The 27,156-nt window shown below is 42.5% G+C and overlaps 1 long non-coding RNA gene and 1 other non-coding gene across 3 annotated transcripts; one reads left to right on the top strand and one right to left on the bottom strand.

Moving 5' to 3' along the window:
- Window positions 1–10: 10 nt before the first annotated feature.
- On the top strand, window positions 11–18,823 carry LOC123593219. 2 transcript variants are annotated; one of them, XR_006710192.1, is made up of 4 exons: window positions 11–251; window positions 442–615; window positions 3,922–4,060; window positions 18,600–18,823. It is a non-coding gene; the product is annotated as an uncharacterized LOC123593219 (long non-coding RNA). The 2 variants fall into 2 exon arrangements; XR_006710193.1 differs by lacking the exon at window positions 18,600–18,823 and adding an exon at window positions 5,150–5,194.
- A 6,725-nt stretch (window positions 18,824–25,548) lies between these two features.
- Window positions 25,549–25,652, bottom strand: LOC123593898. Its single transcript, XR_006710583.1, has one exon. It is a non-coding gene; the product is annotated as a U6 spliceosomal RNA (small nuclear RNA).
- Window positions 25,653–27,156: the final 1,504 nt, after the last annotated feature.

Here is a 27,156-nt window from a genome sequence, read left to right on the forward strand (position 1 = left end):
ACTGACCGTGGCGCCTGAAGGGGCGGAGGAAAGCGCTTCCGCGCAAGCGCGTTCGCGTGCTCTCGCCTTCTAGAGAAGTTACTGCGCAGGTTCGCGTGGAACCTACGGGGAGACCAGTAGGTCTTGGAGGGCTAGGTTTGTCACTTTTCTGGACTTTTTACAATTTTTAATGCCACCGACTACTACTTACTGGACGCATGTGGTACACCGGCTACAATGCTAACCATACAATTACAGCGTTCACTCAACGTGTATGTATTGAACGATTCCTACGTAGCTGTGAGCACTTTGGGTCCCTAACCAGGTCCCAGTTACCTATCCCCATTTTATCGATGGCGAAACTGAGGTTCACGTTGATCAAGTCACTGGTCCCAAGATCATGCGACTAGAACGTGGGCGCTTCCTATTCTGTTTCACCTTTGTCTTTTTAACCTCTTTTAGGATTCCTTTGATGGGAGCAGAGAAATCGTTACCACATTTTCCACAATTTGACCACCGCTTCCCACCCTCCAACTTGGTCTGCTATTCTCCCCTTCCCAGAAAGTTTAGCGCACTTCGCAAGGCCGCGTTATGACTTTCGTGGAACCGCGACACATTGGCCTTGTGTTTGTGGAGGTGGGTAGATAGGTAGGTAGATACATAACATATACATATGTATATTTATGTGCAAACATTCATATTCTTAAATAGCTCACATTTTACAACTAAATTGGTATAGAGATGAATATATCAATGTTGTACAGCAAAATATTTTCTTTGACTTACAAGTTCATCTTTTTTTCCCCTGACTTTTAAAAGCACTTAAAACATTTTTGTGGGCACCGTGCCTGTTGTAGCTAATGGATAAGACTGCCCTGTCTCAGTCACCCAAAATGAAGTTCAAGCTCTCTCTAGACACCGAAGAGCTTTCATAAGCTATCTTTGCGACAAGTGAGATTTCTTTGGGAAAGTGCATGACAGGTTACAAACCTCTTATTTTCAGAAAGACCTGTGTGCGAATACCTCATTTTCATCTTACGAATGGCCCACCATTGGGCATGTCACTTGATTTCTCAGATCCTCAATCTTTTCTGCAAAATAAGGATAATGATACCTATCACACATGGGTCCTTTTGAAAATTAAGTGAGGTAATACGTATAAAATGCTTGACATATAAATATTTAATACATAGGAATGGCTATTATGTGATAATCCAATATAAGGTAATATTGGAATCTCTTCTAGCCCTGTAGGTCTATGCTTCTATTCCTATATTCTTTTTTTTCCCCTGTATTCTTTAACTCCAATAAGTATAGTTTGTTTGCGGTCACAATTTAACATCTCTGAAATCAAGAAATTCGCCTATGCCAAGTAAATATGAAAGCTATGGACGAATTGCCTTTACTTGTCCAACTGTGATCTTAGGTCTGGCTAGAGAGTTTCTATATATCCAATTGTCACCTGAATTGAAAACTTCATGTATAGCAAATGGTTAGGAAATGCTTCTGGAGTAAATGATTGCTCAGAGGCAGGGGAATGAAAGAGATGACCTTGAAAAAAATAATACCTAGGTTTCCATGTGCCATGCAGTGTTCTAAGCAGTTTCCTTGTATTGATGATTTGAGTTGGCAACCAAATTATAAGGTAGAGAGGACCATCATCCCCATTTTATTTATATTTTAGTTTTTTATTTTTATTTTTTGTCTCCCATTTTAAAGATAAGAAAACTGAGATCCAGAGAAGTAGAGTAACTTGCCTGAAGCCACAACTAGGAAGTGACAGACCCAGGACTTGAATCCAGACAGCCTGGCTCCCAAGTCCATTCTCTGCCTCTCCTCCCCGTCTTGGCCCCTGGGGGAATTTGCGTGAAGTCCCTCTGTGAAGTAGGAACTGACCTAGGAATCATGTATACTTTCTTATTTAATCCCTGCAACATCCCCATGAAGTCAGTACTATAGTCACCCCATCTTATGAATGATAAAACTGTGTGTCATACAGGTCAGAAACTATAAAATACATAAATATTGGTAGCGGTGGGACTTGAACTCAGGCACATATAACTTCAGAGCACCCATTCCTAAGCCCCATTCTACACTTCATCCCTTATTTCCACTTGTTAGCAGCTTAAGTGTAGATTCCTTTTATTTTTTTAATGTTTATTTAATTTTGAAGGAGAGAGAGAGCATGAGTGGGGGAGAGTTGGGGGCGGAGAGATTGAGAGAGAGAGAGAGAGAAAGAGAATCCAAAGCAGTCTCCAGGCTCTAGATTGTCAGCACAGAGCCTGACACAGGTTCGAACTCAGGTGAGAACATGACCTGAGCCAGTGGGCCCCATTAAGTATGGATTTCTAATTGTTACTTAAGTCTGTGTGGAAGAGGTTACCCTGGATGCAGCATTGAAGAGAAACATTGTTGTGAATGTAATGTGTCTATTACATGCTAAGCAATACAATTAAAGACTAAAGATATTGTCAATTCTTGTAATAAATCACAATTTTCAAAGGAGAGGTGTATGTGACCAACTGCAGCATAATTAGAACTGTCCATTGGATGCTTGTCTATTAGGGTTCCTAGTTAACTTTTTTCTTTAAGGCTGCTTATATGAAAAGAGATATATACACAAAATATTGGTTACAGCACTGTTTGTAAAAGACTAGAGACAAACCATCACTAGAGAGCTGTTATAATAAATTTTTTAATGTTTTTATTTATTTTTGAGACAGCATGAGTGGGGGAGGGGCAGAGAGAGAGGGAGACACAGAATCCGAAGCAGGCTCCAGGCTCCGAGCTGTTAGCACAAAGCCCGACGCGGGGCTTGAACTCACAGACTGTGAGATCATGACCTGAGCCGAAGTCAGACGTTCAACCGACTAAGCCACAGGCGCCCCTAATAAATTTTAATACATCCATATTGTGTAATATATGCAGCAATTAAAAGACTGAGGCACATAGTATGTCCTGATATGGAACTATCTTTAAGGAATACTTCAAGTGAAAAAAATAAGAAAAGCAAATAGTATGCCAACATTCGTTAAACTATAAAAGAAAGGGGAGAGGCACCTGGGTGGCTGAGTCGGTTAAGCTTCTGTCTCTTGGTTTTGGCTTAGGTCATGATCTCATGAACCATGAGGTGGAGCTCCACATGGGGCTCCGTGCTGACAGTGCAGAGCCTGCTTGGGATTCTCTCTCTCTCTCTCTCTCTCTCTCTCTGTGTGTGTGTGTGTGTGTGGCTCACCCACTCACACTTGCTCTCTCTCTCTCCCTCTCTCTCCAAATAAATGAATGGACACCTTTTTGGTAAGGGAGGGGGAAATATATATATATTTGTGTAAATGGACATTGAGAGGGATTTTTCCTACTGTCCTGAAACTGCTGCTGAGGCCCAAATCTAAAAATCAAAAAGTACATAAGGTACCCACCGCCAGTTACTGGAACTAGCTGTCTTCCAGGAGGACATTTAAAGAGCCATTGGTAGGAGAAACCAGCCCTTCCACCAAGCCCTATCTCCACTCCGATACGCCCCACCCATTCTCCATGCCCATCCCTTCTCCCCACAGATAAACCATCACCACTAATCAGTGGAAAGAATAGAGAGTTGAGAGGGAAGTCAGCCTTTGGGAAAGAGTGGTGTTCTGGAAAGAGACGTATCCCTTCCTGTCTCTCCATGGGGGGATTATATCCCTTCCTAGAAGCAAGGGAACAGGGCTCCAAGGGAATCACTAGTGAAGACTAGGTGTGCCTATAGGAAGAGGAGACTGGCAACTCCCCAGTAGCTATTTGAGCATCAGACTTACTGATATGCTCTACACTGTTGCATCTCTGGCAAAGGAAAACACATGAGAGAGACCACATGGCAAGGGGCTTTGGATGGTATGGTGGAGGGCTCTAGATGGGGAGGGACTGAAACTGTCCCACCAACCCATACATACCTTGACTTTTCAGTCCTAGATTGGAGCGCCGCAAAGAGATGTTCATCATCGGCATGTGGTGTAAATGACACAAGCTGGCGGTCAGCTGGAAGATACAGCAAATGTACAAGGGGCTACCCATTCCTAGGGAGAGAGAATTGGGATCACTCCAGGTACTGATTCTTTGTCCTATCTACCCATTCTTGTTTCATTTCTCCCTGTTTATATTTTTATAGTTTTTTAATAAAAATCGATGTTTTCCTAGTCTTTATCTTTCTCCAGAGCCTAAAAATTTGAAGTTATTTTCAGATCTATCTATTGTGCTTATTTAAACCAAATTAGTTCATCTCCTAATTGGTTTTATAGGCTTAATTACATTGGTTAATTTTGCTCATGCATTTTAGAATTTTTGTTCCTAGTCTTAGGTTATATATTTTTTCCCTCTCTCTCTGTCTCTCTCTCTCTCTGTCTCTCTGTCTGTCTGTCTGTCTCTCTCTCCACTCGCCCCGTTTTGTCCAGTGGTTTTGGAGTTGCCATAAATCTAGAACCAGATTCTAAAATTTTGGTGTTCTAGTTCCTGGATGATATTGAAGACATAGCAAAACCAAAACAATCTGTACTCTGAATTTTATTTAAGAACCTAATTTTTAAGTGCATTTTTAAGTGTAGTTGGTTAATCTCCAGTGATACATAATTCAATTAATTAAAAACAAACAAATAAAAAATACTACATCAACCAAAAAAGAAATAGCAATTGATGTACTTAAAAATTTAGCAGATTGACAGAGAAGTCATAATCAAGCGCATGAGACTTTTTAGTCTCTGGATATGAAAAAGGATTTGATGCAAATTCATGATACAGAAGAAGAAAATAATGCATAAATGTAAGGATGAGTACATGATATACTCAATTGGAAAAGAAATGTTTTGACCATTAAAATAGTCCCCCCTCCAACTTGCCCATGGATCTTATACCAATCCCCCCAAACTGTAATCCTCTGGCATCACGGTTTTTAATGGCATGACTTCTCTTAACAACCACAGCAGAATTACCTAAGGTGAAAAGTATACTTAAATTCCTCAGGAAAGCTCCACACTAGAGACTGTTTATTGTTTCTTAGTTTTCCTCTGGTGTCAGATCTGATGGCCATCTCTTTGGCTGACCACCAAAAGAAGTGAGTGGTTTAGATTTAGAGGCCATGTTACGTGAAAAAAATGTGCATCTCTCTTTTTTTTTTAAAATGTTTCTTTATTTTTGACAGACACAGAGAGACAGAACATGAGTGGGGGAGGGGCAGAGAGAGAGGGAGACACAGAATCCAAAGCAGGCTCCAGGCTCCGAGCTGTCAGCACAGAGCTCGATGTGGGGCTGAAACCCATGAACCATGAGATCATGACCTGAGCTGAAGTCTGACACTCAACCAGCTGAACCACCCAGGTGCCCCTAAAAAATGTGCATCTTTCAACTTTAGAATCACACTTACTATGGCAAATGACCACACCATGAGATCTACAGAATAAACTGAAATCTACTAAGAAAATAGCAGATTTGGCTCTTTTATCACATGCAAAATAGTATGATTTTCTTTATTGCTCTGTTGACCTTTTACATTTAGTTGAAATAATGTAGGTTAAAAGTGTGTGTGATGTGACACAAGTGTATCAAACTGATGGTGACTGTCACCATGGTACAAATATGGCAGGTGCTGTCAAGAACTGAGATTTTACCTTAGTTGCAAGCTAATAATTTAGCCTAATGCAGTTTCCTGGATAGAAGTAGAAGACACAAAAAGACGCAAAACCTCTGGGTCAGAGACAAAGGACTGTATTATTCACAACAGTTCATGCAGCACATACATCAACACTTTTGCCTCAGTTCTTGGCTGTCTGAACACACAATATGTTACAGGAAGGGAACTCTGAGCTTAGGGAAACCAAATCTTTCCTACTGGAGAGTGAGCATTTCTGTCCTTTATTCTGAAGGGAAACTATCTCTATTTTCAAAGGCTCTTTGGTATATAAACATCCTTGAAAAAATAGTCTGGGAGGGACACCTGGGTGACTCAGTCTGTTAAGCGTCCGAGTTCGGCTCAGGTCATGGTCTCACGGCCCTGTGTCTGGACCTGTGGTCACAGCTCGGAGCCCGGAGCTTGCTTCAGATTCTGTGTCTCCTTTTCTCTCTGTTCCTCCTCTGCTCTCTCTCAAAAATAAATAAAGATTAAAAAAAATAAAAAAAATAGTCTGGAACAAATGATAGTCCTTGTGCTCACAAAGTGTGCAGAAACAAGAGACCCACGGAGGGTCGGCTTCCAATGGGGGCAAGATTTCATTGTGTTGTACAATATTTGGTGAGTGAGTAGTATGCTGTGGATGAAAGAATATGGTTTTAAGAAGCATGGTGACTGTAGCTCCATTTCTAGAAAACATTTTATTAGTTACCTGACATTAGTCAAATTACTTCTCAGATCCTAAACTACAAAATGGAATAATAAATGTACCCCAATGGAATTGTTGTCTAGGTCAACTGAGAAAGTGTAACTGAAAGTACCAGGCACAGTTATCTAGAATATTCCAAGCATCCAACAGATGCTCTATCCTTCTATCTTTCCCTCATTCACTGATTCCCTCATACATGTGAATCAGGCGCCAGAGCCTTACACCCCTCCTCGAAATCGGGAAGCAACTTCTTGGGCCCCTACCTGTGTTAGTTAGGATACATGGGTTCAGATGCTGTAACTATGGGACCAAAAAATGATAGAGGCTTTCACAAGGTAGAAGTTTACTCCTCTCTCACATAAAAGTTTGGATAGGTAGTCTAGGGGTGATATGGCAGCTTTCAGGTGGCAATTTTTAAGCTCTTCCTTGGTTATTGCACTGCTACCCCCAAAACATAGCTTCCACCATCATGTCCCATTCCAGCCAGTAGAGGAGAGAAAAAGAAGTGGATAGAAAGTGCCTTCTCTTTCACGTATGACACAGAAGTTGTGCTCATCACTTCTACTCACATGGCATTGATGAGTCACGTGGCCACACCTAAATGCAAGGGACATTGGGAAATCTAGTCTTTATTCTGGGGAGGACTGTTATTAATAGAGGGAGAAAAGAACAGATACCGAGAAACCACTAGCCATTTCTGCCACACTGCCCTTTGCCTAAGAGGGGGCAGGCAATAGCGCTCGAAGGCCTGAGGAAGTTGGAGTTCTACTCTGAAGCCACCAAGGTAAGGATTGGAACTAGCAGCAGACCATGAAACTCTCCCACCAGTGTAATTCCCTCAGGCTACGCCATGTGGGCTCTCTGAGGGACTCTGAGTAAATAGCATCCTGATTACTTTGCCTGAGTTCTGAACAGGTTGGGGAAGAAAACAAAAAGATCGCCTTTACTAGTGATAAGAAGCCAGGCTGGCAAAGAAGCTTTCAGAGCTGGTAGCTGAAGGGCACCACTAATAATGAATCCCAGACCTGGGCTGCAAAGACTAGGACAGCTCCCACTGCTAAAGGGGGGCAGAGCCCCAGGAGCGGCTCCCTCCCCGTAACAAGGACAATGTTGAATAGGCATGACCGGGTGTTTTCAAATTTATCAAAAGAGCCGTTCCTCATCTATGCAGGAATGGATAAAGCAGGGAGAGGAAGCAGGAAATGAGGTTAGAAAAAACCCTTCCAATTGAAACCCAGACTGGAGAAAAGGGGTTCCCCTCTACCATCTATGGTGAACAAAGAGTGAGGCTTAGAAACAGCGGAAGAAGCAACCATAACAGAACCAACAACTACAAGAAGGACCCAAACTGACAGGTCAGAAATTACCCAACACCATAATTGGATTTGAGCCCCAGCCTGGCCTCTTAGGAGCTGTGTGCCTTTGGATAAGTTCCATGAGGTCTCTAATTCTTCATTTCCTTGCCTCCAAAATGAGGAAATCGTAGTATCTAATTCCTCTGGTGGTTGTGAAGAGAAAATGAGGTAAAGCATGCCAAGCTCTTAGCAGAGTGCCTGGTATGAAGAAGCCCACGGGAAACAGTAGCTGCAATTACATTTCTGAGGGCCCATCAATAGCTCCTGAAGCAGTCTCTCCATGTCTGTTGGGAAAGAAAAACACCTTTATCTGCTGTCACAGCATTCAACTGAGATCAGAAGAGTTTCTGCAGAATAATAAAAGTAATTGGGAGAGGGAAAGACAACGGGACAAATGGGAGAACAAGACTCCTGTAGGTTCAGCTGATCAGAGAGACTGGCTGGAATAGGGTCCAGGGCAAAGGGTTGGGCCTTCCCTTTTCCGTTCCTGCTGTGCCGCCCCAAACACACACATTTTGGGAAGGGGTTGAGAGGGGATAGGGCCCACGTATTTGAACCTCCCTGGCATACTGTGAGGTCTAATTAGGTGGTCTCTGACCCTGTCAATTCCCTCCTTAAACACTCCCTCCCCCCCCCCAAACCCTCACATAGCAGTTAATGTTTTAAGTTTTTTTTAATGGATGGTACTTCTGTTTAAAACTTTAAAGTCTGCTGGATAAGGGAATCTGAGGTTTCAGAAGTTCTGTGTTCTCTTCCCAAGAAAGCTATGAGAGCCACTATGAGAGCCAAGCTATGAGAGGCTGCCAGGTGATCACACATCACAGTTAACAGGGCATTCGCTCGTCAGTGATTCACTCTTCAGTGACTAATGATTGTACTTGGACTTGAGCTCCTCTCTCCTCCTGTCCGTTGGAGCCCCTCAGGGCCCCCATCCTGTTTTTCTGCTCAGCCTCGAATACTGGCAGACCAGAAAGGGTCCATGGACGCCTTTTGAGCCAAGCCTCCATTATGCAGAAGGGAAAACAGAGATCTGAGATGTTAACTGACTTGGTCAGCAGTTGCTTAGTAAGCCAGTTTAGACCTATGATGAAAAACCAGGCTTTGGATTCCTAATCTATTGCTTTTCTAACACTTAAATTCCAACTCTGTAGCCTATGAGCTCTTAGATTTAGGCAAGCTTTTGAATCTCTCTGGGCCTTAGTTTCCTCATCTGTAAAATAGGTATATGGTACCCCATATTGGATTGTTGTGAAGGTTAGGAATATATCTAAAATCCCTCTCCACTATAACCTGCCCCCCTTATTCCCATCCTTCTTGGGTGGCCACGATGTCAGGTCCCTCCTGGAGGAGATCCCTGCAGACTCCAAGCTTAAATCTGGGCACTGCCGCTGATTTCCCTGGGAGAAGAGGGACTAGCACCTCAGTATAGGTGAGGACTTAGTTATTTTAGAATCCCCAAAACACAGCATCTGTGACACAAATGAAACTTTTGAGAGCAGATAGACATAATTTTAATGAACTGCTAGGCTTAAAAGTCTTCATCTCTCATTCTTTGGTCTTGCTAAAGATCCTTTTCTTCTCCAGATATTGGAGAGAAAACAGGGAAAAGGGAATGTGAAGGAAAAATTCTTTCTTGCCTTCGAATGTATTCTGGGTTTTACAGGTTTAATGTCTGACCTCCCTCACTGTGAACTAAGGAGGAAAGGTACATTTGTGTTACTGCTTTATACCTGATACAAGATGTAAAACAGAATATATGTACAAGATGTAAAAACAGAAACAACAAATGATCTGTTTCATCGATAAATGAATACAGGGCAGCTCGGCTTCCCTAAGTGAAGAGTACCTTCAAACAGTCTCTGGATTTTTTTTTAAGTTTATTTTATTATTTGATGCCTTCAAACAATCTCTGTTTGTTTTTTAAGCATATTTAGTTTTGGGAGAGAGAGAGGTAGGGGAGGGGCACAGAGAGAGGGAGAGAGAGAGAATTCCCAAGCAGTCTCTGCATTCTCAGCCTGGAGCTGGATGCGGGGCTTGAACCCAGGAATAGCGAGATAATGACCTGAGCTGAAGTCAAGAGTCAGATGCTTAACCCACTGAGCCACCCAGGTGCCTCCAAACAGTCTCTTTTAGGACAATAGCTGGAGTTGCTGGTTTTCAAATCTATTAGGACAACTACTTCCTGCTTCCGGGATTCCTACATCTGTTCTGGTACTGAAATGAAAAAGCTGGCAGAACGGAGCATTTCAGACATGCTCCACAAGAGGGTGTAACAGGCCCATGCCAGGCCAGCTCCCCAGTCAGAACTCCTGGGCTTTGGTCAGTGGTCCCAGTTGTGTTGCACAGATCTGGTTTGGCAGTTGTATGTCCTTGGGCCTCTGTTTTAGTTCCTCTCTTTTCCGAACTCAGGAGGAAGTGCAGAAGCTTTGAGAGTCAAGTGTACTTGGATTAAAATCCTGGCTTTGTCTGTCATTTGTGGAGACGTTGGCCAATGAGTTAGCATCCTGAGCTATTGTATTAGTGATCGGTAACTTCCTCCCAAGGCTGGGGAATCACCGAAATATAGACTCTTGGTGCAAGAAGGGACCTTCAAGATTGGCCAGTAGAATCCCCACATTTCACATATGGGGAAACTGAGGCCCAGGCTAGACCAGAACCCAAGACTCTGAACACTTGAGCCTGTGCTTTCCGTGCTATACCCAGCTGCCCCCTTCAAAAACACATCAAGCATTAGAGCATTCATCAATGAACAAATGAATGAAAGGTAAACAACCCTTTAACTAACAAGTCTGCACCTTTGTAGAGCAAGGGCTGTGGATCCAGACAGAAGCATGGAGTGGAGTGCTACATCCATCATCCAGCTTCAGTGGTGACTAACTTGAGCAAGTTACCTGCCCTTTGGTACCTTACTTTCCTCATCGCAGCAGGGAAGAGGGGAAATAATTGGGGATAATGATAATACCTACCTCAAAGGTATTGTGAGGATTCAGTGAGCTCACACATTAAGTGCTCAGCTCAGTGCCTGGCACCTAGTAGGCAATGGGGCAGTGTCAGTTCTTATCATCTAAGCCATGTAACCTTTCTGAGCCTCAGTGTTCTCATCTGTAGCGTGAGGTTTTTATATAATGTTGTGAGGAGGATTAAGTGGTTGAATCTTTCCTTGCCTCTTTTAGCTTCTGATGGTGGCTGTCAATCCTTGCTCTTGCTTGGCTTCAAGGTACATTGTTCCGATCTCTGCTTCTGTCATCAGCCACATGGCATTTTTCCGCTGGTGTTTCTGTGTCCCTTGTCTCTGCTTATAAGGACACAGTTCATATTGGATGAAGGGCCTCTCTTGCTCCAGCATGACCTCATCTTAATTGCATCTGCGAAGACTCTATTTCCAAATTAGGTCAAATTCACAGGTACTAAGGGTTAGGACTATTTCAACATACCTGATGTGGGACACAATTCAAGCCACAATGCCCATTAAAGGATTTTCAAAAAACTCTGAAATTTTACGAGTTCTTCCAATTTATTAGTAACATTTATAATTTATGTATAAGTTAACATAATTACGATTAATTTTATTTTGTTGGTCTGTATAAATTAATGTTATTTATTATAAATGTTATATAAATTCAAATTCTGTTAATAAATTATTGATTAAATTATTTAAATCAAGTAGTTATAATTTGTGAACTGTTAGAACAGTTAATTAAAAAAAAAAAAAAACGAGGTGTGTCAAACAAAGCATTTCTGTGGATCTGAAAGGTGCTCGGACCGTCATTTTTCAACCCCCGGTTCATGGACTGTCAGGGTGGTCTTCCCACAAAGCAAATATGATGCTGTTACTCCCTCCATGATGGCCAATAGCCGACAAATGGCCACTTCCAAAGAACGCTTTCAGCTACATCTCCCCAGTCCTCTTATAAAGCCTGTGCTCAGGTGTGGCTCCCCCATCTTAACCTGACCCAGGACAGATCTTCACTGCCAGACCTTTACTTACGTGTTTCCTCCAGAAATAGTCCCCATCTTTCCCATCCCCCCTCCAACCACCAACATACCCCCAAGTTCCTTCTGCTACACATCATTCAAGGCCCAGCTCAAAAGCCACTTCCTCTGTGAAACCTGCCAGACTCAATTCTGTCCCCCCACCCCCAGGTCCATGTATTTGCAGTACCTCATTTGTGCATTTGCAGTACATCCCCCAGTTTTCCCAGTATCATAGTGAGGTTCTACCATTAGCTGCTTCTCCCACATGGCTAGAACGCCTGGAAGTCAGGAACTTACTTTGGTCATTGTATTAATTTGCTGGGACTGTGACAAAAATTCTTTGCTTGAGCTAACTTTGGTCACCCTCCTGGACCTTCTCTTAGACGCATCTGTGCATTTTGCTATAAAATCCAGTTTTAGTAAGAACCCTACTAAGTCATTTTAGCAAGAACCCCCAACTCTTGATACCTGATCACCCTCACCGTCCAATCAGGTTCCTCATCCTCCACCATCCATCGAGTGATGTCTCAACACTGGGCCTGTCTTCAATTAAAATCCTGTTAGGTCGATATAGCCAGTAGCCCCCCTAATCCCTGTTGTTTCCTCTTAGTAAATTTCTATCCCCTGACCCCACGCTACTCCCTGGCTACAAATTCCTACTAGCCCGTGGTGTGCTTGGAGTTGAGCCCATCTCTCTCCCCCATTGTAAAATCCCATCACAGCCCCTATACCTAACACTAGTCCAGAATAAAGGCTTCCTTACCATCCTGAACAAGTGTTACTGAATTTTTTTTTTTTCATTTACAGATGCCATAACAAATATCACAGATTGGGTGGCTTAAACAACAGAAATTTATTTTCTCACAATTCTGGAGGCTGAAAGTCCAAGACCAAGATGTCTGGGGGTTGGTTTCTTCTGAGGCCTTACTCCTCAGCTTGCTAATGGCCGTCTTCTCCCTGTGTCTTCACGTGGTCTTCCCTGTGTGTGTCTCTGGGTCCCAAATTTCCTCTGCCTATAAGGAGGCTAGTCGTGTTTGATTAGGGCCCATCCTGATGACCTCGTGTTGGCTTCATTACCTCTTAAAAACCTTATCTCCAGATACAGCCACATTCTCAGGTACTGACATTAGGGCTATCATCATATGATTTGGGGATGGAACACAATTCAGCTCGTGACCGTCATTTTTAATTTTTTAATAAGCCAAATAATATAGAAACTTATTATTACTACTACCTCAAACAATACAGGTAAAGCTAAAGTCCCCTGTTTCCCTACCTGACTCCACCCAATCATTAACACTGCTATCAGATCTATTTCTAAGCCTCTGTACGTATGGATGCATATACACGAAGATATAACTTTGCTGTTTTTTTCTTTTACGTAAACAAGATCATATTGTCCATTTTGTTTTTGCAAATCTCCTTTTCTTTCTCCTCCTCCTCCTCCTCCTCCTCCTCCTTCTCCTTCTCCTTCTCCTCTTTTTTTTTTTCTTCTTCTTCTTCTTCTTCTCCTCTTCCTCCTCCTCCTCCTCCTCCTCCTCCTCCTCCTCCTTCTCCTTCTCCTTCTCCTTCTCCTTCTCCTTCTTCGTATGTATCTATCCCATTGCTACCCTGCCCCAGGGCTTAAGCATGTTCAGGCATTTGTTGAAATATTGAAAAGAATGAAAGCATGGAGTGTAATTTTGCTATGAATTTTCTGGCAGTCACCTAATATTATAGTCTCATTTTCCTTGTGTGTAAAGTGGAGGACAATAACTATAATACTCATCTCCTCGTTGTTTGGCTATTAGTAGTTATCCTTCACCTTATTTATTTTTTTATTTATTTTTTTAAGTAGGCTTCATGCCCAACGAGGAGCCCAATGTGGGGCCCAACATGGGGCCTGAACTCACAACCCTGAGATCAAGACCCAAGCTAAGATCAAGAGTCGGACGCTCAACCAACTGAGCCATCCAGGTGCACCAGTTATCCTTCACTTTAATACTCAGCCAGTATTGTCCAAACACCTGTCCTGCATGACCATCAGAGGTCCAGTATCCTTATTCAGTTTTACTTCCTTGACATTTCTTCCAACCCAGGGAACGCTTTAATTTTCCACAAATCCATCCTAGTAGGTTGCTAATTTCTGTTGACCAGGCAGCTCGTCTGCTGGCCTGTCTGCAGCTGTTCTCTCCGCTCTTCTTTTGCTCAAAGACCCAGACTACTAACTCAGTTCCCCAAAGCACACCTAACACTGCAAGGTTTAGCTTAAGGAATTTTACCAATGCCTTCCTGATAGCATCATTATCATCCTCATTATTATCACCATTATTATCTCTCAGAGAAGCCTCTGGATTCACTTCTGCCAGCATTTCCCTTTCACAGGTGAGGAATCAGGCGTTCAGAGAGGGTGAGGGACTTTCCCAAAGTCACTCAGCTAGTTGGTGGGAGAGCAGGGCCCCATCCAAAGTCTGGCTTATAGTGGAGGAACCACATCTCATCGGAGCTGCTTCACACAAAGGCATTAAGTCACTGAACCACATTGTGCGATAGTCATTCTATTTTCTATTATCTTCCATTGCCTCTGCATAAATCAGGAAAGCCTCCTGGAGTATCTAATATCCTTGTAAAAGTTCTCTAACACGTGCTAGTCTCCCTTTCTAACAAGAGAGCAGGCAACAGTATCTAGCTAGAGTTTAATCACACTGTTTTGTTTTCCTTGTATTTATTTTTATGGAAATGATGCTGATTTCTCATAAATGTCTTTATTATTGAAAGTGAGTAGACTTACAGAAAAATATTAAGTGAACAGTAATGTAGGTAGTCCATTGAAATGGCAAAATTGTGCAATTTGGGGCCTCAAGGCTAGGGAACACTGCACATAACAATGAGGAACTTAAGACCGGATGCCAGAATCCATGGCCTGGCCTGGCCTGGCCTCCTCAGTCCCCGGGAAGGGGGATGGCGCCTCTCTCCCCAGTTCCTGGCAGGGACCATAAGGAGAGGCCCCTTGACCCAGCCGAGCTCCAGCCCCAAGAAGAGCCAATTCCAGACCCACCAGGAGCTCAGCCTTTCCTTTATGCCGCCTTATTGTCCCACAGGGCTCCATTTCAAGGGAGATCTCCATCTCTCTTCATGTAACAAAAGTCCCCAGCACTGTTTTTCCTCAAACAAAAAAAGTGCAGTCCGTTTTCTCTTCCAGTGTAATTAAAATGGCAGGCAGCTTTGCAATGGCAATTTATTAAAGGTCTGTAAAGTGTTCAGTCACAAGAGTAGCCTCCCTTTCCTGGCCCAGCCACCAGATGGGGGAGGGGTGTGCTAACAGCTCCCTCTCCCCCCACCCCCACCCCTGCCCCATTCTGTGAGAAGACTTTTCCTAAAGCACAGCCCTGACCTTGGCCCTGGCTTGTTCTGTTCAACATGCCTGCTTCTCTTGGGCTAGTCTTCTTGGCTTAGCATTGGAGGCCCCTCACAGTCAACCCACTATAGTGAGTAGAAGGTCATTGGGCCAGAACTTGGGATTCTGGGGTTCTGGTGCTAGAGTGACTCCTAATTTGCTCTGTGACCTCTGCTGTTTCCTTCCCCTCTCCAGGCTTGTTTTCATTTCAGTAGTAGGAAGGGATCAGAGTCTCCTCCAGGGCTGACTTTCTGTTTCTGTGGCTGGAGCCTGAATTAATTGACCAGCTCAAGATCAAAGAGGCTGAAAGAGCCAGCACTGAAGTCCAAGCCTCAGACTTGACCACCCCCAGCCCAGTCACTAAGAAGACTTTGAGGCTTTGCCCCTTGAGATTGTTCTGGGCCTGAGTGCTCTATGTCAGGAAAAACAGGTCTGCTGGTAATTAAACTGGGCTCCCCACTTCCCAAGGGGTTTCCTTACCTAAATAACCAAACACAGAGCCCTAGAGAGTGAGGAAGCTGCTCACACTTGACCTCTTTTAACTCTCTCTCATCCCATCCCAAATGACTGGTTCCAGCAGGAGAGTTTTCTGTTATGTCTTTTAAAAAGGAGAATGTTTTTGGGGCGCCTGGGTGGCTCAGTCGGTTAAACATCCGATTTCGGCTCGGGTCATGATCTCACGGTTTGTGAGTTAGAGCCCCACGTTGGGCTCTGTGCTGACAGCTTGGAGCCTGGGGCCTGCTTCGGATTCTGTGTCTCCCTCTCTCACTGGCCCTTCCCCTCTTGAGCTCTGTCTCTCTCTCCCTCTCAAAAATAAATAAACATTAAAAAAAAAAAAAAAAGAAAACTATGTTATTTAAAAAAAAAATGAAAACTATGTAATTAAAAAAAAGGAGAATGTTTTTGTTTTGTTTTGTTTTTAACTTGTCATAAAACAGATGTTCAGCATGAAAATTTTTGGACAGTATAGAAATGTACAAAGGAGAGAGTCAAAGTCAACAGAAATAGAGTAAAACCTTGGATTGCAAGTAACTTGTTCTGCGAGTGTTCCACAAGACGGGCAAACATTTCTAATAAATTTTAACTTAATAAACAAGCGATGTCTTGCAATACAAGTAGTACAAACAGGTAGTATGTGGCACTGAATGTCACATGATCACAGCTGAGCCAATAGTTCTTCTCTCTCTTCTCTCTCTTGCTGCGAGATTGTGGGTGATGTCTCCCATGCTCAGATGCTCGGTCTCAGGCTATGGTGTTTGGCAGAAATCAGTGATTTTTCAGAACGTTGGAAGGGGTGCCCACAACTGGCACTAGTGTATTTTTTGTCACTTCAGAGCACCTATGGACAGTCCTTTGCTTTTCCATAGAAGGATAAGCTTAGGAATGCTTTGCTTCATTCTAAGTCATTGGATAGGTTCCTTGTTAAAGTTGCATGAAAAGAAGAAGATTCCATTGAGCCAATAGAGAGCAGTGATTGCATTGGTGACAGTGAAAGTCATCCTACACAATAACCCTCCTCTCTCTTGTCTCCCTCACACCAGCCACGTAGGTTTTCAAAGGGAAGTGCAGGTTTATTTATTTTTCTTTATATTTTGTATTTTCTTTATTATATTACAGTATTGCGATAATTTTTGTATGAATATTTTTGGGTTGTGGAACAAATCATCTGAGTTTCCATGATTTCTTCTGGGGAAATTTGTTTTGATATTCAAGTGCTTTGGCTTATAAGCATGTTTCCGGAACAATTTATGCTCGTGAACCAAGGTTTTACTGTATTATTTACCTACCCCTGCTCAAGATATTATTTTTTTTTTCAAGATTTTATTTTTAAGTAATCTCTATATCCAATGGGGAGCTCTAACTTACAACCCCTGAGATCAAGAGTCACACGCTCCACTGACAGCCAGCCAGGCACCCGCCTGAGATAGTCTTCATAAACATTTTTATGTTCATCCTTCTTGGCTTTCTCTAAGGAATATAACGACATGTATCTCTATAGTGAAGATAGGATCATACTAGAGACACTGTTACAATTTTTAAAAAGTCAGTATCGTGACTCGCTTACAAACATAAAATGAACACTTGTCAAAGATTGTAATTTTTTTAAAGATTTTATTTTTAAGTAATCTCTACATCGAACATGGGCCTCGAACTTAAAACCCTGAGATCAAGCATTGCATGCTCTACTGATTGAGCCAGCCAGGTGCCCCTGTCAAAGATTGTATTTAACAGTAATTAATGAAAGAACCAATAATAAACTAAAGCCAGTTCAAAGGAGAATCACATCTATCTATATCTAGATCGATACATAAATTTGCCAATAGATGCAGAGTCAGTTATTATCTTTAGAGCAATAAAGTGGTGTTTGAAATCATCTCTTAAAATTGTACATTTTCAGGCCAAGATCAATTTGCATTTCTGTGGGCAAGAATAGTTCGCATTACCGTAACTTTTCTGAAATTTGCAGGGTTGTGAAATAGCCTAGTCAAAGACAGTGAAAGACTTAGACCCCTGTAGAATCAAGTATAGCATCCAATATTCCATTGAAAGGACACTCAGTAAACTTCCAAATTTTCACCCAAATGTATATTATGGTTATAATAGCTCATATTTTGGGGGTGCTTACTATGTGCCAGGCACAGAGATATGAGTATTATCTTATTTAATCCTCACAAGAAGACTGTGAGGTAGACTCCATCGTCACTCCATTTTTACTAATGAGAAAGATACAGAGAGGTTAAGTAACTTGCACGATGTCACATAGCTAGGAAGTGGGGAAGCCAGAATTCAACCCCCTGTTAAAGAACAAAAGTTCAAGTTAATTTTAAAGATCTAATTAGCTTTAGGAATCGATTTGTGAATTGGGCAGCCTCCCATCTTAGCAAGTAGAGGGCAGCTCAAAGGGCTACAGAAAGGGACAGCTTTTTATTTGATGATGATTATTTTTTAATGTTTATTTTTGAAAGAGTGTACAAACAGGGGATGGGCAGAGAGAGAGGGAGCCAGAGAACCTGAAGCAGGCTCCACACTGTCAGCACAGAGCCCAACACAGGGCTAGAACCCACAAACTGTGGGATCATGACCTGAACCAAAGTCAGACGCTCAACTGACTGATCCACCCAGGCACCCCAAAAGGGAAAGGTTTTTAAAGACAGGGCAAGGAAATCATAACAGGAGAAAGGATTATTTTGGGTGAGATCACCTTCCTTTGGGGGACAAAAGGGTCTTAATGGGTGGATTATCTCATCTCCCTTTGGGGACTAGAGAGGGCCCATGTGACAGATCAACTTATTGGTGCTGAGCATATTGCTAACTGACCTCTGAAAACTATCTCTGGGGGAGGTTGAGACTGCAATTAGGTTAGCTACTGAGCCCCAGTTTGGTGACATGGCCTAGTGTAACCGACTCTCTTTTGGACGTGTGGTTTTCTTTTTAACACCCCTAACTATGACATTATATCATCATTTATCCAACTTTTGATTGATGCATATTTGGGTTGTTTCCAGTTTTCTTTTTTTTTCAATGATGAACGTTTCAGAAAATATCTTTATGTCATCCTCTACTTTTCAGAATTCCTCAAAGTGGACTAGCTGGGTTCAAGGATGTGTGCATTTTACCCTCAATAAATGTGGCCAACATGCCCTCCTCCAAAAAGCGGAATCAATTTACACTCCCATTAGCAGCCAGCTTAGCAGAGTTTATTTTCCCACATCTTTGCCAACAGTGAGTAAGTACATCAATCTTTTCAGTGTTTGCCTGATAGATTACAAAAAAAAAAAAAAAAAAAGATTTCTTGGTGTTATTTTAATTAACACTTCTTCTTAAGGCAAGAATTTTTCAGGACTCTTTTAGATGAATAATTGTCAATGCCAGAGATTACTTTGTACCCTCTCTCTTTGCCCTGTAGGGCAGATATTTAAACTCAGAGCAAGGTGCCCAGTGGGGAAAGGAACTGTGCAAGGCCATCCTGTGAGTTTGGGGCAGAACTGGGGCTCTCCTCAGAGTGTTCTGAATTCTTTCAGAAATAAATAGAGCCTTTCTTTTGAGCCTCTCTGACACCAGTGTTGTTTTTAGTCTGAATACCAGAGGGAGTAACGGGGACCCATCAGAAGTAAGCCCTTTGGATTAGTCCATCAATGGAGGTGATATAATTAGCTAGGCCATGTGAAAAAGAGAAAACTGAATTTGCTACCTTATCACCAATGGACCAAACACTTAAATGTTTAAAAAAAAATTTTTAAAGATAAAATCAATAAATAAGTAGACTTTAGGAAAAATATGAGTAAATCAGTTCTATGATTTATAAAACAAATCATAAAGGTTTAACAAATTTGACTACTAAATGCTTTAAAACATGTGGCAAAACCTCCACAAATGAGTTTGAAAGACAAAAGGATACTGTGCACAAGATCCCGCTTGTTAAAACAAAAAACACACATCAGAAATTACTTAGGCACATACCAATTGTTAGACCAATGATAAGACTGAAAAGGATAACGCCTGTGAACATGCTTTGCACAAAGGCAATTTTCCCCAATGTAGGCACGGTTGTTAGGACTGTTATCATGATCTTTCTGGTTTCCAGTGATGGGGCCAAAATCTGTGCAAAAGCCTCAGACAGGGGTGCAGGTATGAATCTAATGGGAGTCCTCTGTGCTTCCTGGATTTTGATGTCTGTGTCTTTCCCCACGTTAGGAAAGTTTTCCACTATGATTTGCTCACATAACCCTTCTACCCCTATTTCTCTCTCTTCCTCGTCTGGGACCCCTATGAGTCTGATGTTGTTCCTTTTTTTTTTTTTTTTCCAACGTTTATTTATTTTTGGGACAGAGAGAGACAGAGCATGAACGGGGGAGGGGCAGAGAGAGGGAGACACAGAATCGGAAACAGGCTCCAGGCTCTGAGCCATCAGCCCAGAGCCCGACGCGGGGCTCGAACTCACGGACCGCGAGATCGTGACCTGGCTGAAGTCGGACGCTTAACCGACTGCGCCACCCAGGCGCCCCGCGATGTTGTTCCTTTTTAATGAGCCACTGACTTCTCTAATTCTTAAATCATGCTCTTTTGCCTTAATCTCCCTCTTTTTTCTGCTTCATTATTCTCCATAATTTGTTCTCTATATCACTGATTCTTTGTTCTGCCTCATCCATCCTTGTCACCGTGGCATCCATTCATGATTGCAGCTCAGTTATGGCATTTTTAATTTCATCCTAACTAGTTTTTACTTCTTGTATCTTCGCAGAAAGGGATTCTAATCTATTTTCAACTCCAGCTAGTATTCTTATTATTGTGATTCTAAATTCTGGTTCAGACATCTTGCTTGTATCTGTGTTGGTTAAGTCCCTGGCTGTCGTTTCTTCTTGCTCTTTCTTTTGGGGTGAATTCCTTCGTTTCATCATTTTGAAGGGAGAAAAGGATTTAATGAGGTAGAAAAAATTTTTAAAAAATTAAAGTTAAAAAATATTAAAATTAAAAAATTAAACACGCACAAAATTGAATAAATGATGCTAGATCCTAAGTGTGTTTTGGTATGGGCGTTGAAAGTGCTTGATAGATTAGAGAAAAAAGGGGAAAGAAGAAAAAAAAAAGGAAATCGTTTGAAAATTTGAAAAAATGAATACACTGAAGTAGACTAAAATGAAATGATGGAAGTAAAACAGAATTTGAAAAAATTTACACAAAAGTAAAAAAAAAGTACAAAAATTAAAAATATTTTTAATAAAAATTGAAAATAAAAATGAATTTTTTTTCTTTCTGTATTCAAGAAAAAGAAAAGAAATGAAAAGGCGAAAGAAAGAAAAAAGAAAATTAAATAGATGGACCTAACAGACTGACATATGACCGAAATTACTTCGTTTTACCCTAGAAGTCAGACTATGAAGTGCTTTATAGTCCATAAACTAACCAGGCGGTGAGACTTCTGTTGAACAGCGAGGTTGGCCCAGTTGGGCGGGGCTTAGTGTAACAGCTTCATTCTCCACTAGATGGCGCTGCTAGCCTACTGGGGTGGATTGTTGTGGCGCTTGTAGGTGCATACGAGCGTGCGCAGGAGTGTTGAAAATGGCATCACCCAGCTACCCAGTCTCTAGTACCGGAACTCTGTTCTCCCCGATCAGCAATTGCACATCTGTCCTTTGTCTTCAGTTTTTGTCCACTCCCAGCTTTTTACACTGTCCGTGACCAAGCCCCAGGTAGTACCTCTCTCCTGAGTTTTGTCTCAGATGTAGCTGTTTTCCGCGGCCCCTTACTTCTGAGGGATTGCGGCTTTGACCCATTCGCCCCTCTAGGGGAGGGTCTCACTGAGCAATGGCTGGGTGCCGGCTGCACCCAGGAGCGTTTGTGGGACCATACTGCTGTCAAAGCCCAGAGACTGCGGCTGGGTGCCAGCCCACCCCAGAAAAAGTTCGCTAGATAGTGTAACAGCAGGATTTCAAGGATTATGGAAGATCACAACACACATCTGGCACCAGGCTTCACTCTTAACGACCTTGTTCCAGCACCAGCGAATGTGGCCTTTCTCTGGGGTCTGCTGGGCCCAGGTGGCCTCAACAGTCTCTACCAAATGTCCTTCCAGCAGTGGAGCTGCTTCTCCCCGTGTGGCCCGAGAACCTTCCGGACCCCACTCTGCTCCTGGGGATTCGCCCTTGCCACCAGAGCACTGCCAGGTATCGAGCTGTGGAGTTGCAGACTCTGCACTCCCCCTGTTTACAGTCTTAATGGAATTTAAATCCTCTCCTTTCTCCTTTCTCCCTTTTAAGTTCAGTCCCTGCGGCTGTTTCCAATTTTCCACTTTCTCTCCAGCTGCTTTTGGGGAGGGGTGCTTTTCCCGTGTTCTCCCCACCATCTCTGTCCTCTCTCCACATGCAAAAGCACCACCCTGCCCTCCGCGGCTTCTCTCTCCCCAAGATCACCTCTCCACGCCATGTACCTGCTGAGTTCTGTGGTTCAGGTTGTGCACGTTGTTGTATTAATCCTCAGATCAGTTTTCTAGGTGTGCAGGATGGGTTAGTGTTGGTCTGGCTGTATTTCGTGGACATGAGACACACAGAAAACTTCCATGCTGTTCCGCCATCTTGGCTCCCTCCACAAGGGTGCAGGTATGAAGGGGACTATGGGGGTGTCTTTGAAAATAACCACGCTAGGTTTGAATCCTGGCTTTGCTGGCATTTGCCAGTCCTTTGGCAAGATATGTAGCATCCAAATCCTCATCTCCTCATTTGTAACATGGGGGTGGTGATACCCACATCTCACAGTATCTTTGAGGAATCAATAAGATGATGGATGTGGACTGCCTGGCACAGAGCCTGGCATTTATTAGACAGTTAAAAAAATGTGTGTTCCCTTTCCATTCTCTTCTCTGAGAACCCACAGGGATTTCCCAGACTCCTCATTCATTCAACAATGTCTATTTCATACTACACATGCTGGGCACCGTGCAGGTGCTAGGGAGACCAGTGTGAATGTGAGAGAGGCAGTTCTTGGTCTCTTGGAGTTTATAGTCTAATGATGTTGGACACAGAACAGATACTTTTGCAAAAATGAATTATTTACAACTGAAGCAGAGCTATGAGGAAAAGAAACCCAGAATGCATCAGGAGCCTTGAGAAAGCTGAGGAAAGGTGTCTGAGGAAGCGATCTGAGGCACAGGGGAAGCAGAATCAGTTAGAGTGAGGAGAGCCCTAAAACGCCCTCAGCAAGGTGGACCCGGGTTACCTGGAGAAACCAAAGGAAGGCCAATGTGACTGGAGCTTGGGCAGGGCATTTCCAGCTGGAGAATTTCGATTCTCACATTCCAGACAGAAGTTCATCCCTGTATTGGTGTGGACATTCTATGACCAGGAACTCAATACTTAGGTAAGCTGGTCCATCTGGGCGATGGTTGGTGCCCCTAGAAACTCAGGTGCAACCTGTTGGCTACTGTACCATTGCATCCAGGAAGCAGACCACTGGTGCCAACTACTTGCTCTTAACCTGAAGCGATCAGTCACTCCTTCACCGAGCCTCACTTGTCCTCTCTGGACAAATGTTGTAGTCACCTGCTCTTCTGTCTTCCTCCATTGTCTTATAAGCTCCCCATCAGAAAAGAATGTGTCTTTTTCCTCCCTCTGTCCGCAGCTCCTAGCACAGACTTTGCACATATGAGGTGCTGCTGAGTGTATGTTTGTTGAATGGATAATAAGCGATGTTTTGCAAAGATTTGGTTGTTCTTAAGTAACTATAACCCCCCGATACTAGCTGTGTTTTATTGAACGTCTACTGTGTGCCAGGCCCATTATTAATGTTAGCTCATCAAATAGCTTTTTAGGGACTGTCACTATTTTGTCTCCATTTTCCCCTCAGCTTTGTATTTTAAGAAATTCAGATAAACAGAGAAGTTGAGAGAACTGTACAGTAAACCCCCACTTCGTGTAGGTTCACCAATTTTCCCATAGCTGCTTTATCCCTGTGTGCATGTACACACACACACACACACACACACACACACACACACACACACACACTCACTTTTCCCCTGAACCATTTAAAAGCTACTGATGTGAAAACTCTTCACTCCTGAAATCTTCAGCATGTGTCTCCTACGAACAGAAACACTTCTCTCCACCGTTATGATGTCACTGTCACACTCAACAAATACAAGATTGATAATACCTAAAAATAGTCCATGTTTGAATTTCTCCAGTCGGCCTGATTACATCCTTTATAGCTTTTTAGTTTTCATCTAGAAGTATAGAAAGCATTTAATTGCGATGTCTCTTTAGTCTCCATTAACCTGGAACAATTCTCCCCACTTCTGGCAGGGGGGCAGGTGGTCTTTCATGTGTTTGCCATTTCTGAAGAGTCTAGGACAGTTGTTTTAGAAAATGTCCTGCAATTTAGGCTTGTCTAGTATTGCCTCATTATTTGATCAGGTTATACATCTTTGGGCAAAAATGCTATTCAGATGATGCCATGTTTTCCTGGGGCATCACATCAGAAGGCACATGTTGTCATGTGTGCCATTGGTAGTGATGCTGAACTTGATCACTTGTGTGAGATCGTAGAAAATAGATATTGGTCTCTGCCCTTGGTTCCTGGAACAGGGCTCCTGAACCCCTTGTAATGTCCTTTTTCTAAAAAAATTTATTTAAATCCAAGTTAGTTAACATATAGTATGGTGATGGTTTCGGGAGTAGAATTTAGTGATTCATCACTTACATATAACACCCAGTGCTCATCCCAACAAGTGCCCTCGTTAATGCCCCTTGCCCATTTAGCCCATCCCCCCACCCAACTGACCTTTCCAGCAACCCTCCATTGGTTCTCTGTATTTAAGAGTCTGTTATGGTTTGCCTCCCCTTGTAATTTCCTAAGTTATTGGAGCACTAGGATCATGTTTTGTTCTAGTATTTGGTCTTTCACCCCAGGTCCTGACACTGAGCTCCTGAAACTCTTGTGATTTTCCTAGGGTGATAGGAGTGTCTTTTGCTCTAATGGTGGGCTCCTGGATGGCTCTTGGATGAGGGCTGGTCACCTGAAAGACAAAGCCATGATTAGATGTTTTGAGCTTTCAGCCCTGCCTCTCACTCCCTCTTGAGAAGAGAGAAGGGTCGGAAATGGAGTTAATGATCAATCATGCCTAGGTGATGAAGCCTCTACAGAAGCCCCCAGAGTATGGGGTTCAGAGTGCCTCCAGGTTTTCCAACACATCCACACATGGAGGATGACATATCCCAACTCCATGGCGACAGGAGTTCCTGTGCTCAGGACCCCTCCCAGAGCTCGCCCTATGGATGTCCATTTGGCTGTTCCATATCCTTCATCGTAGCTTGTCATAAACTGGTTAACACAAGTGTTTCCCTGAGTTCTGTGAGAAGCTCTAGCACATTAATTGAAACTGAGGATGGGGTTATGGGAGCTTTTAATTTGTTGCCAAATTGGACAGAAGTTGTGGGTAACCTGGGGACCTACTGCTTATGATTGGCATCAAAGTAGGGTGGGAGCAGTCTTGTGGGACTGGGCCCTTAATCTGGGATCTGATCTATCTCCAGATAGATAGTGTTAGAGTTGAGTTAAATCATAGGGTACCCAACAGGCGTTACAGAGAATTTCTGGTGTGGACCACCCCACTCCTGCCTCAACCACACATTTGAAGTGTCAGAAGTGAAGTGTTGTGTATGAGTCATAAAGGGGACACACCGGACTGAGCTGAGTTTTTCTTATACAACTTGGTTAGGGTGGTGTCCACCAGATGTCTTCACTGTAAAGGTACATTTTCTCTTTGTAATTAATAAGTGATTTCTGGGGAGATACTTTAAGACCGTATGAGTATTTTGTTCCCCAACAGTTTTTCACATCCATGAATGATCTTACCTGAATCAATTATTACTATGGTGATTGCAAAATGATGATTTTCTAATTTCTTTTACATTTATTAGCTGACAATCTTCTCTGTAGCAGAGCTCTCTCTCTATTCTTCTTTTTTCTTTCTTTTTTTTTTTTTTTTTGATTGGAGTGTAGTTATGCACTCATGGATTACCTTTTTTTTATGGAATGCTTTCTGAATTTGCATGTTATCCTTGTGAAGGGCCATCTAATCTTCCCTGTATCATCCAATTTTAGTAGATGTGATGCTGAGGTGAACACTGGATTATTTTTTAATTTAATGTATAGCGATCCTTTATCACCATTGTTCATTTTGATGTTCAACTTGTCCCAGATTTGACCAGCGGGAGATGCTTTAAGCCAGGTTTTGTGTGCTTTAATGCGTCTCCAGTAGCTTTGAGCACTTCTTTGCTCTCTGGCACAACAAGATATTCTAGGTTTACTTTTACCCTTATTCTAAATAGCAGAAAAAGGAGGCCCAGAGAAGTAAAATGGCTTGCTGCCTCACGGTATTTGTGAGATCCTAATCAAGCTCAGGACTTTAAATTCCAAATTTCTAGGAAAGTATTAAGCTGATAGGCCAGCCTTTCCTGTAGTGCAGAAGGGACCTTATCAAGACATGTAGACCCCCAAACCAGCTGAATCTTTAGCTGACTGCACTCAGAGCTTGCCTAATAAGATGAAAACATTTGGATTATAACTTTGAACTTAGACAATTAGCAACAGATTCCCAGGATATTTTTTTGATTGAGGAAGTTATAATTTGGGGGGAAAGAGCATAGGTTTTGGATTCCAAAAGAACCAAGTTTTCCTTTAAAACCCAGGCAGGTTCTGCCCTTGTATTTGTCTTTGGGCAAATTACTTCACCACGTTGAATCCCAGGCTCTTCCATCTGTAAAATGGGTTCATTCATAGAAACTGCTTAGGCTAGTGTCTGATACACGTTAAATGTTCAATAAATGAAAGCTACTTTACCAACAAGACTGTTATTATTAAAACCTGAGAAAATTCTGTTATTCCGAATTCTGTTATTCTGGGTTAAGGTGATAGAAAAAGCAATGGATTTGGATTTGGATTTAGTTTTTGAAGATCTTACTCCCTCTCTGTGACCTTAGACAACTCTTGTCCTCATAAATGAATTTCATTTTCCTCACTTGTAAATCAGGGCTCATGGTCCCTCCCCTGCAAACTTCACAGCATCACTCACCAGATTTCATGAGCGCTTACTATATGCAGAATAATCAGAATCTTAACATTAAAAGCAAAAGGTAAACATCACTGTACCCCTCCTTTAACACATGATTGATTGGCAGGTTCAGAGCCACTGAGCAGGGATTCTGTCCCGCTCTCTCAGACATGCCCTCTTTCCTTTACATCACAGTGTTCAGAAGAGCAAGTAAGAGCTGGATATGACAGTGTTCCATAAAGCTGCAGCATGCTCTAAAGGTGATAGAGTATAATCAGCAGTATAATTACATTCCTTCCATGGAAAACATCATTGGGAGGAGAGCAGGAGACTTCGGGTATTTTTTTTTTCTTCTTGTCTATCTTCAAGATAATTTGTGAGGGTCTTAGGTTGATGTTATCTACCAGGGGCCCTTACACTTCAAACAATAACTGGCTGAAGGTAGCAGAGATTCAAGGCAGTCCAGAAGCAAATACATCAGCTGAGAACACCGATAAGAAAAGCTCTTTGAAACTGTAGTTTATCTAGGATACCATTTCTTTTGTGTTTGTTTTTTTAATTTTCTTTTTATTATTTTTA

Source organism: Leopardus geoffroyi, chromosome D4, assembly GCF_018350155.1.
Source record: "Leopardus geoffroyi isolate Oge1 chromosome D4, O.geoffroyi_Oge1_pat1.0, whole genome shotgun sequence".
In the NCBI taxonomy this organism is placed as follows: domain Eukaryota; kingdom Metazoa; phylum Chordata; class Mammalia; order Carnivora; family Felidae; genus Leopardus; species Leopardus geoffroyi.